This window comes from Atta colombica, unplaced genomic scaffold (genome assembly GCF_001594045.1).
Source record: "Atta colombica isolate Treedump-2 unplaced genomic scaffold, Acol1.0 scaffold295, whole genome shotgun sequence".
Classification (NCBI taxonomy): domain Eukaryota; kingdom Metazoa; phylum Arthropoda; class Insecta; order Hymenoptera; family Formicidae; genus Atta; species Atta colombica.
The window spans coordinates 27,608-38,807 of record NW_017259398.1 but is presented as its reverse complement, the minus strand read 5'-3'; the positions used below and the strand labels follow the sequence as shown (position 1 = coordinate 38,807).

Genomic DNA, 11,200 nt, shown 5'->3' with positions numbered 1-11,200 from the left:
CTCTCTCTCTCTCTCTCTCTCTCTCTCTCTCTCTCTCTCTCTCTCTCTCTCTCTCTCTCTATTGTTTTTATTTATTATACTGTGCATTCATTTTTTATCCTACCTTTTTCTTATAACTTTTATATCTAATAAATTAATAAAATATTAAAATACTATATCAAAAAGAATCGCAGAACAAATTAATAATCCTTTACTTTCATCGATAGATTAATTTAGCTATAGCTATAATATTAAAAAGTATAATATTATATATTAATTTAACAAAAAATATTTTAATAGTAATTTTTTATTTCACAAAGTTTTATTATTAAAGAAAAAGTAACATTTCTCAATTATTTGTCGGATCTTTTAATTGACTGAACTAATTGAATCGTCGAAGCGCTTTAACAATTTAAGCAAATATCACGATCAGGTTCCTGCTTTAAATTTATACTTCAAAATAATAAATTAATCAATTAATCAATTTAAAAATACATGGCGATAATGCAAACATTATACGAATCTGCTAAATACATAACGCGATGATGAATATGACATGAACTCGTGTAACGCGATAATAATACGCGTCCTTTATTACGCATGTGATGAAGATTGCATTGTCAACGAAATCAGCAGTTGCGGCGGACTAGCCTGAATAATATCTATGTTGTCATTGTACAGAGTTGCAATAACAATTTCTAAACTGTACGTCTTCCAACGAGCGAACATTCGCGTGAACAATCACATTTGGCTGTGTATACGCACATAATGAATGACTAACCGAAAAAATTCATGCAAATAGTAAAATTTCTGTCACATCTGTGATTAAAAACCCTCGCAAAAACTCGTAAAAACTTTCTTTGTCAGAAAAAATACCAAAAATAGCATAAATAATCGAAATGTCAGAAAATGTGATACATGAGAGAATACTGTTTACATAGTTGCGCTAATTGATATTAAAAATTATACTTTCAACTCTTTCTGTTTCCATTGTTGTATATAATTTCTTGTATTTTTTTAACTGTTCATGAAACTGGCACATATTTTATTCCCGCAATTATATGTTCCATACTCAAGAATATTCTTTCGAAGCTCAATTTGTTCTGCAAAGCTAATATCGTATTTGAATATCGTTTTTAATAAGTGTTTTTTATTGATAAGTCAACACAAATGTCGTTCTTTGCATTTGGTGAATAACAAAGAACGACTTGTGTCGACTACTTGTGTCGACTAAACAAAAGACACATAATATGTTCGCATTAATAACATCTGCTTCAATTTGTCTGATAGATTGAGGAGGATACATGTGCATCCATAATTCGATACTGTAGTTACTTTTTTTTTACTCAGAAAACGGGGATTCTCTGCGGTGACTTTTAAACCAATTCCGAAAATACAAAGCGCGAGCACTAGGTAGTTAAAACAGTAACGGTGTTCCGGTTCAAGTGAAGTTCGCGTGTGAATCTAGCTCGAATCAATATTAACCACGTTCACCATGAATTGCGGCTTTTATTTTCGATCTCCACCGTTCTTCAACAGCCATATATTCATCGAAAAGGGAACGAAAAAATAAAGTTTCTCTCTATCTGTATCCCTTACATTGTTTCTATCAAACTATTTTCCATTTATATGTACAAACATACATACACATATTTATATACATATATGTATATGTATATAATGTATTTTGCTCATGAATGAGTGATCTCATCTAACTTGTCACACTAGATCTCATCTAGTTGTTGCCATAAGCATATTAAATCTCACAAAGATGCTATTGATCGTTGAACATTTCGATCCATTCGCGATTACAGTTTTTGTCTATTCCAATAGCTTTTTGTTTCGCGCGCCGAGTCATAATTGAACATTCAAGCACATAACGCGCCGCTTCGCTAAGCCGATCTCGCTTGACAAAAATCTGTGATGTCTTTCTTACCGTTTCAAATGACATAAATGAAATCCAAACGAAAGAAAGATATCGAAGAAAAATATTAGGTTGGAATAAAAGTTCATAGTGCAAATTTTAAAGTTCAAACAACTTCGTTAAAAATGAATAAAATTTAAATTTAAAAAAAGGTTTTAAAATTTAAAATCTGCAATTATAGTGAATGTAACTATTTTTCTAATATTTGCTTACCGTAGTAATAATTAAAAAATATGTAAAAAAAAAAAGAACCAATCGCTTTTAATTTCATGACACTAGTATAATAGTTGTATATTATTTCTAGAATTTATGTCAGGTTAACCTTATATGTTATAAGGACTTGATTTGGTTGATGTAAGGTAATCCTAAATAAGGTACATCTAACAAGGTTCTCATCAGGTTTGAGTATGGTTGATCTTTGTAAGGTTGTATGTTATAAAGACCTGGTTTGGTTGACCTAAAATAATTCTGAATAAGATATACCTAAGAAAATTTTCGTTGAGTATAGTTGACCTCTAGTGCAGCCACGCCACGAGAAGGACGAGTTGCTCGTAAGAAGAAAATGTTCACAAGTTCTATAAGAAGGCGTGTGCAAGTCGATTTGAATAATTTCCTAGAGAGATTATAAGGTATTTTCAGAGTATACCTCCTGGAACCTTTGAAATATATGTTTTTTGCTTCTTTTAGAATTTAAATTAATAGCATTTGAACAATTTCCGACTTAAGAAATTTATCCAGTGATTTTAGCAGGTCTTAGCTAAGTTAACTTTCACTATCAGGTCCTGATAAGGATATGATAAGGATTTTATCGGGTTCTCATCAGGACCCGATGAGGCTGTTCAGATGAGGATTCGACTACGAGGCTGCGTTACATGACTGATCAGATCCTGATGAATTTACCTTATCAGGACCTGATAACGAAATAAAGTCAACCTTTTTAGGACCTGCTAAATTCTTTGAATAAATTTCTAGTCGGGATAGTTTTGATGATCGTATACACATAATGCAGTTAAAGCAGTTATAATTTGCATGGTTAAAATAACTAAAATAAATATATAGTTGGCATAAAAAGTAATTATAAATTATAATTAAGTTGTCATAGTTACAACTATTTTCTATCAGTATAAATTCGACGAGACTTATCAAAAAATGTTGCCATTCAATTAAAGAACATTCCACGTAAGAAGCTATCGAGATGACTATATATGCTACATCGGGTGATTCAGGAATCATGTTTTCTCGTGTTGTAACTACGATGTAATAAACGGCTCTGTATACTCTTATATAGCCGATATCGGCGTCAGCGTTCACATGCAAAATTATATTTAAAGCATGGCCTCGCGCGTCTAGTCGGCTGTATATCGTGTACATTTCATAAGCCTGAAAATAAAGTTTCCATCCGTGGATGTGCTCTCCCGGGAGTGTCCTATCCCCACTAGTCCACTATCCACACTAGAAATCGTTCGGTTTATGCTTTCGCGATCTTGCTTCTCGCTGTTCGCAATTCCAGGCAATTTCTGGCCGAGATACAGAAGCGTCTGGGGAAATTCATTGTTTAAACAACTGCAAGAAATAGAGAATGTATATATGTATGTGAGAAAAAGAAAGAAAGCTAGAGATCTTCCTGTTCATCCCATGGGAGGTGCTGGACTTGGCTTTCAGCCCTGTCGATCTTGGTCTCCGCGCATTTAGTAAATTAAATGAAGGATGCACACGAGCGTTCAGCACTCGAACTCATTTTCAAAGATTTTCTACACACACAAACTATTTTAGACCAAATTAGACCTTTCCAAATCATTCAATATTTCAGGAAAGCATCTCATTATACTTGCGTGTCACATTTGTTCCCATTTAAAAACTCCAATCGCAAATTTACTCTCTACTAAAAATATTTATTTTATATAAAATTATTCTAAAAATATTTGCTTAAGAAAATTTATTCTGTTAAAAATATTTACTCTCTACAGATTTATAAAAGATAAAAGTGATTTATAAAAGATCTAAGGAAGATGAAACTTGATATACATCAAATAGAATATATAACGTTCGTGCGAGCGCTAAACAGATTTTAAATTTAAAAGAGAATATTAAAACTGGTGATGATGACTTGGGTTTAAAAAATGTAACATTCGCTAAATTCGCGATTTGCGGCGACTGCAATTATGTTTACATGTATATTGAAAAATGTAACGGTGTCGACTTGCGAGCAAGTATGAAAGCTGTACAAACATCGACTAAAATTAAACGCGTGGTACCAACGTCAAATCCGACAAACATTTGGCAAACGAGTTGCTAAGCGTTAGAGGCAATGAAAACGATACAATTTCTTATCGCTGCAATACGACGGATAATATTCGTGCGCAGAAACATCATCTGCAAGAATTATTAGACGAGTTTCGCGATGCAGAAATCCCTGTTGAGACTTTATCAAATATATGTAACAGGAAACGACGAGTGTATATATGTATATATGTATACACTCGCGACATGAATATACGAATTTAACAACCGATAAGATAACAAATTTAACAGAATTTGCACATTTCTGTATATCGAACGATCATTTCACGTCGTGAAAACAGAAATAACTCTAAAACCACGTGTGACTTCTTCGTCATCGCGTGCCGATGATATCGGTATTTCACGATGAATGTTAATCCCACGACGCGCTGTCCAATTTCCTTGCTGTGTAAAATATTGTGTGCGCACAATGCAATTTGAAATAATAGCTAAACTCGTCGACTCGTAATCAATATAGTCTATCTCGTAATTAATACAGAGCAGGGATTGCCGACGTATGTTCCGGAAACCGACGTATGTTCCGTCATGTCAATTTTCAGCTAAAACACGCTGCTCAAATGAATCTGATGAAAGGATTTTTCACAAAGGTATCACGGGATTCGAAATATTTTTTTCAATAGATCGGATAGATAATTATACTACTAAATTTATTAATCACTCTTTTACATTTTCAGGTATTAAACGCTCTCTACTGTGTCTCACTGTCAAGTTTTTATCAAATAAGTACAATTTTGGTTGAATCGATTAAATTCTCTCAAAAATATATGAATGTAAAATTATTCTTGGTATTGCATATTGGCGCATCCGGCTGCCTCAACAAGCTACGTTCCTGGTTGGAGAAATGGGTTCATCGACTCTAACATGAAAGAGCCGAATAACCATGTTGCTATCTTTGTATTTTTCCAATGGCGTACTTTATAAAAATGAGTGGAGAACACGTCATAACATAATAATTGGTAGTTCTATGATATAATTTAGTTTCCACAAACATTATGTTATTAATATTTCAACTATTATCGTAATTACTATAAATAATTGCGTGAGAATATCAACTGGTGAAATTCAGTGTATGTATAAAATTGAATAAATAGCAAAGTCAGAATCGCGGAAAAAACAAAAGCACGAAATTAAGTTCTTTATCTTCAAGGAGACCATGATTATGAAAAACCAGAATTATTTATTTAAACGTGAACAGTTGTTGAAGTTACAAACAAAAGTATCTAGAAACGCTAGAAGAATAAATCTTGATGCAAGAAAAATGTTAGCGAATTCAATTGGACGTATTCAGTGTGCACTGGTGCACATTAAAGCTGTCTTCCATAAATTTACATAAAGATGTGTGTTTGATATAAATATAGAAACAGGTTAAACCGCAAAATCCTCAATACATCTTATTCACTTCGCTGTGATATTAGATAAAACGTATATTTTATAAATCGAAATATTTGCATTTTACTTTTATATTTATACTCATGATAAATCATTATACAGCTTTAATATGCACCACTGCGTACTAGTGCACCCAATCGAATTCGTTATCTGTGTCACCGAGTGTCAGTAATATGATTCTGTTAACGATGATCAGAAACGTTATGCTAGTCGCATAAATAATAAGACTCATCGCCAGTCATGTCAAAGAGAAAGTGGAGGAAAGTGAAACATGTCCGACTCTTGAACGCGGCCGACATACAGCGGATACTGCCACTCGCCTAAATAAATATCACAGGCGAAGCTTTAGCTGAATGAATGGTTAAAGTTGTCTATCGTCTGTGATCGAAGGACAAGCGTATCATCACGCCGCATCGCTGGGGTACGTCAATGACGTCACGAACGGAGGAGAGGAGGGATCGATACAGCTCAGCATCTACCCTTCCCCCCCCCTCTCTCTCTCGCTATCTCCTTCTTTGCTGCTTCCTCTCCTTTACTGATTTTGCCCCCTATCTCTACCATCTTTCTCTTCTCTCGCTCTTTCTATTCATCACTCTCGCGTCAGAAATATCTTCTACCCTTCTCTCTTCCTCTTTCGCTCTCTCACCCCTGACTGCCTTCTGATGACCCTTTGCTGCTACAATCTCTCTAATCTCTTTGTCTTTCTGTTTAACATTAATTTTTCTTCTACATTTCTCCCTCTTTTCTTCATCCCTTCCATCCCTGACTTTGTTATTCTCTGTCTTCGCTTTCAACAGACTGTCTTCTCTTTGCCAACGATTTTTTCCCCGATTTCTAAAGTTGCCCTTTAAGCTTGCGATCGTGAAGGGCGATATATCGAGTATCCCGCCGCTTTCTCCCTCGCCCCCTTTCTTCCCCGCTCCACTCTTCGGATCGAAAACAGACGCTGACAAGAACACCCTTGGGCACTCAACGTTTATTCCAGCATTCCGTGCTACAAGCCAGAGTTACCATAAACAACGAGTTACCATGAACGATGTTCATTATTCACGTGGTAATTAGGCTAGTAAAAGGAAATCATCCTTGCATTTTAATTGTTAATTATTAAAAATGTCTTATTTTAATTGTTAATTCTATGAATCGATATCCTTTACGAATTATCATTACTAATGAGATGTATTAAATGAGGTATAAATGGAAACTCTCAAATGGCAAGTGCAAATAAAGAAATAAATTGCAGATAACAATATGCATGCCAATTACATAGAGCAACATATTTTATCAACAATACTATTAATTAATAATCATCCTTTGTATTTAAAATATATTTAATATAAAATGCTATACATTTAATTTTTGCTGATTGTTCTACATTCTTTATATGTTAATTATTATAACTCAATTTTTTTGCATTTCTCGATTTATTTATCGTCAAAAATATTCATTGGATTTCTATTCAGAATCGAATTTAACTTTACGTACAAAGTACACGCACGACTTGTTTACATTAGCTTAGTACTTTCACCGGGTCACCGTTAATTGTTAGAGTTACGCCGGATGTTTATTTTGTAACTATCGATACTACACGGCAAAATGTGGAAATTTAACGACGGTCAACGGCACATGCATAAAGCAATTAATGAAATGATATAATTATATCGAAACCAGTAATAAATCCAATTGCGTCCAAATGCAGTTGATAATGAAATTGAATGTAACTGCAAACTCGTCGAATTCATTCCTATAAGCAACAAATTCCTATAAACAATTGCAACCAAATTGTAATTGGAAATATTTTTCCATAGTATGAATATTTTTTTTATAAGCGCGTATAAAACATTTTGTTCGATAATATTATATCAAGATAAACAGTCATAAATATTGCTCTATTTTTTCTATACGTAAAATATAGAAGTAGGTTGTACAGAAAACATCTGCAATCTGAATAAAGCGGCAGACCGTAAAGAAAATGTCAGTTTGCGGTGTAAATAAAATAACTGCGAACAATGCTTTGTTAAAGAGGAGGCAACAGTTTGCTTATTTCTCGACTCAAACACAACAGAAATTAAAAAAAAAAACAGAGAAATTAGCAAGTCTATATTAGCATGCATACATAAAAAGAAGTAATGAAGACTGAGCATAAAATGCGAATAAAATGTAACAAAAAAGTTACAGAGCTGGAAGTATATAATATCAAAAATAATTATTATTTTAATGAAAATAATACATTAATTAAATTCTGTTGTTTTTAAGTAGAATTCTGTATTTCTAGATAAATATATAACTCTAGATATATAGAACAACTTAGCAATTTACTAGAAAAAAGTTATCAACAACGAATGTACATTTAAGTTTCACATTTTTATGCAGAAAAAAGTAGAAAAAAAGCACAATATTGCGCATATCGATCAATGAGATTTGAATCTAAACATCGAATCGACAGCAGTCGCAAGTTCATGTGTATGTGTGGATGAGTGCGATAAATCTTCGTTTCCATTGTAACCGCAAGTGACTTTTATACCCTTTCGATATCTCATTATCTCAATCGAATCGAATCTGCCGCGCGATTAAAATCATCTTGGGACAAAAACAATTCGCACCGATAGTGTGGATCGCCCTAATGAATATACGCAGTCGCAACGGGAATTGTTTTTCCCCTGTCAGCCTGAACGTTCATCAAAAACCCATCCATCATGACTTATGACAACCTTGGCGCATGCAACCCAATTACATATTTATAGTAAAGGCAGTAGAGGCAAACATAACCACGACTTTTTAATTTTTGATCATTTTTTTTTCACCCTGTCGGCGCGTTTGTAACGAGCGCGACTTTTACTGTTCTAGGGAAACGACGCGAATGGCTGATGAATACAAATAACTCCTGATGTGCATCTCTTAAAGTATTTATTTTTACGTCCTTTTTTCTCTTCCGAGCGAAAGAGCGAAAATATATCCACGAACGTAGATGAATAATATCAGCCATTAAAACTACATTTATGATGTTCCATTGCAAGGTAAAATGAGGTAAACTGTGCCAAGCCATGTGCGAAATTTTATGCATCGCGTCAGGTTTTCACCAAAGCTATGCTTATCCATTTCGCTACAAGTAAGTAATTGCGCAGAGATTCCTTTCGCGTTACGTAGATTAAAGCACGTGAACAACGAAACTGATAGTATTAAATAAAACGATTCTTGCGTGATTCGGAGCATTCTCCTTTGGCATTGATTTCCCGTTACGTAAACTACGAGATACCGAAATATAAAATATTCCGCGTATCGTTTTTTGAATCTGCAAAGGATTGCATATCAAAATATATACGTGTCCGGCGTAATTTCTGCGAAATTATTCTGAACATAAAAATTTTTCCTTTTATCTCGGGATGCGTTTTATCAAGAATCACGATTGACTTTGTCTTAATATCATATCTTCCGTGCGTACACGTGCGTACAAACGTACGTACATATATATATATATATATAAATGCGTGTGCAATAAAACCGATAAAACACGAGTTTCATGCGGATGACTGTTTTACAAATAGGACACGTCGTAAATCCCGGCGTGAATCGAGGCTATATACTGAGGGATACCGCGTGGCATTTCGGTATCTGGGTTAGGTGCGAAATAGGGATAGTCGTCGTCGCCATCTCGCCAGCACGCCACCGGTCCTAATCCTTCATAAAAGCATTACAACATGATTGCCAAAGCGCCAGGCAATCTCGTAAACTCGGGGGCTTCCTCACTGACTGTTCAAGTCATTAAAGTCGATTGATCCTCCTAACGAGGCGCGATAACGTATGGTCGGAACGTTATCAGCAGTAAAAGGAATAGACGAGAAAAGAGAAAACAGAAAAAGAGAGTAGATTGGAATGGAGTGTAGCTGGAAACCTGTCTCGACGAATGCATCGTCTTTCTTCCTGCCCTGATAAATCGCGGAAATTGCGCCATAGTTAGATACGAGGTATGCACAGGAGACAATGTGAGAGGCCAGCATGAAAGGAAATATCGCAATGTACTTTTTTGCGTGGCGTATCAGTTGAATCACTTTAAAAATATACAAGTATTCGTGGCGAATGGTGGACGATACCGTTTTGGTTTTAAAGTGATAAATTAGCATATAAATAGCATATAAGTAATCGAAAAAACATTTCTCTGCACATACTAAGTTTCGCGTGAATAGCGGATTACATTTTTTAATTAATCTCTACACATAGAAACTTAACAAAATTTTTATTTAATCTATTTAATTTTAATTTTAAGACACAATGTATTTAGAATGAAAAATGAAAAATGAAAATTGGAAATGATAAATAATCTATCTCGTATTTCGCTAAAATGAAATCGATACTAAATTAATCGAAGAGCCTGTCAATGAAAATTAAGATTTGCGCTTTTTGAGATTGTGTGAAAAATTGTGAAAGAGCGTGAATAGTCATATGTATATAAAAGTGTGAGTTGTTAAGAGAGAATTATCAAGCAACTGCCGCTTGTTACAATGGACTATAAATTCTCTTCCTCTCTCCTCTTCTCTCTTCCATTCCCTTTCTCTCCCTTTCACGAAGCATTTAAATTGTGAAGTTTTTTTATATATTTTTTTATATAAATATAATACCAAACTGACTCTTTTGAACTACGTCAAAAATAAACAAAATAAAAGAGCAATCCACAATCGCAGGTTATTGCACAAATTTTTTATATTTGTTTTTAAGAAACGTTTCAACCTTTGTTACATTCAGTCATTCTCAGTATGACAATATAGTGAAATAACTATTTATCTATAACATTATCGCAAGACGATTATTAAAATGTTAAAATTCCGCACGTATCTAAAATTAAATTATTGCATCCAACCTCAATTTAATTTCAACAGATATCACTAACAATAAGTTGAAGCTTTTTAATTATAATTTTATACATGTGGATTCATTTTCTACTTTTTATCTGTCTCTCCTTTCAAACTACGCAATATGCTTCCCAATAAAATTACTCCATTAGTTCAGATAAGAAAAATGGATGCTAATCCGAAATGCTTCTAAATTATACATTGCGCCTTAATCCATAGAAATATGAGGACTAAAAAGCACATTTATATATAAAAAAAGGATTTATTCACACAATTCGCGGTTAATAGCGGTAATAACTAATCCGCTATTATTTAATGTCTTCCTTTTGCTCTTTTTAATTTTTTTAATCAAGTTAAATTTAAATTTCATCCTGAAACAACAAATAAATAATACGCAATAGTTAATAAAATTCTTTACAAACTGTGCGTTAAAATGCAATTCTCAATAATAAGTGAAATCCACTTGAAAGGTTATCCACGATAAAAATTGAATCAACGAGACAAAAATTGACGAGTTAAATATGTATGGCGATAATATACTATCTAACATCGAAATGTTAATGCATTGTATACGTGGAACTTGAAATGACATCCCAACGAATCTATGCAGAAGAGTTATTGTACGGGATTATACTAACAATAAGTAGACATTCTAAAAGATTTTAAAGTGATTTCTCATAAATTCAAAACAAAAACTTTGATCATATGTTCAGAACGACTTAGTTTTAAAGATACAGAGCGTTAAAAGTTTTGAAAGAAAAAT

General features: G+C 33.6%; 1 protein-coding gene across 1 annotated transcript in view; it reads right to left on the bottom strand.

The window, feature by feature from the left end:
* Positions 1-11,200, bottom strand: part of LOC108690132 (Kv channel-interacting protein 1) — a 48,781-nt gene that overhangs the window by 20,827 nt on the left and 16,754 nt on the right. The gene's annotated exons all lie outside the window — the stretch shown is intronic.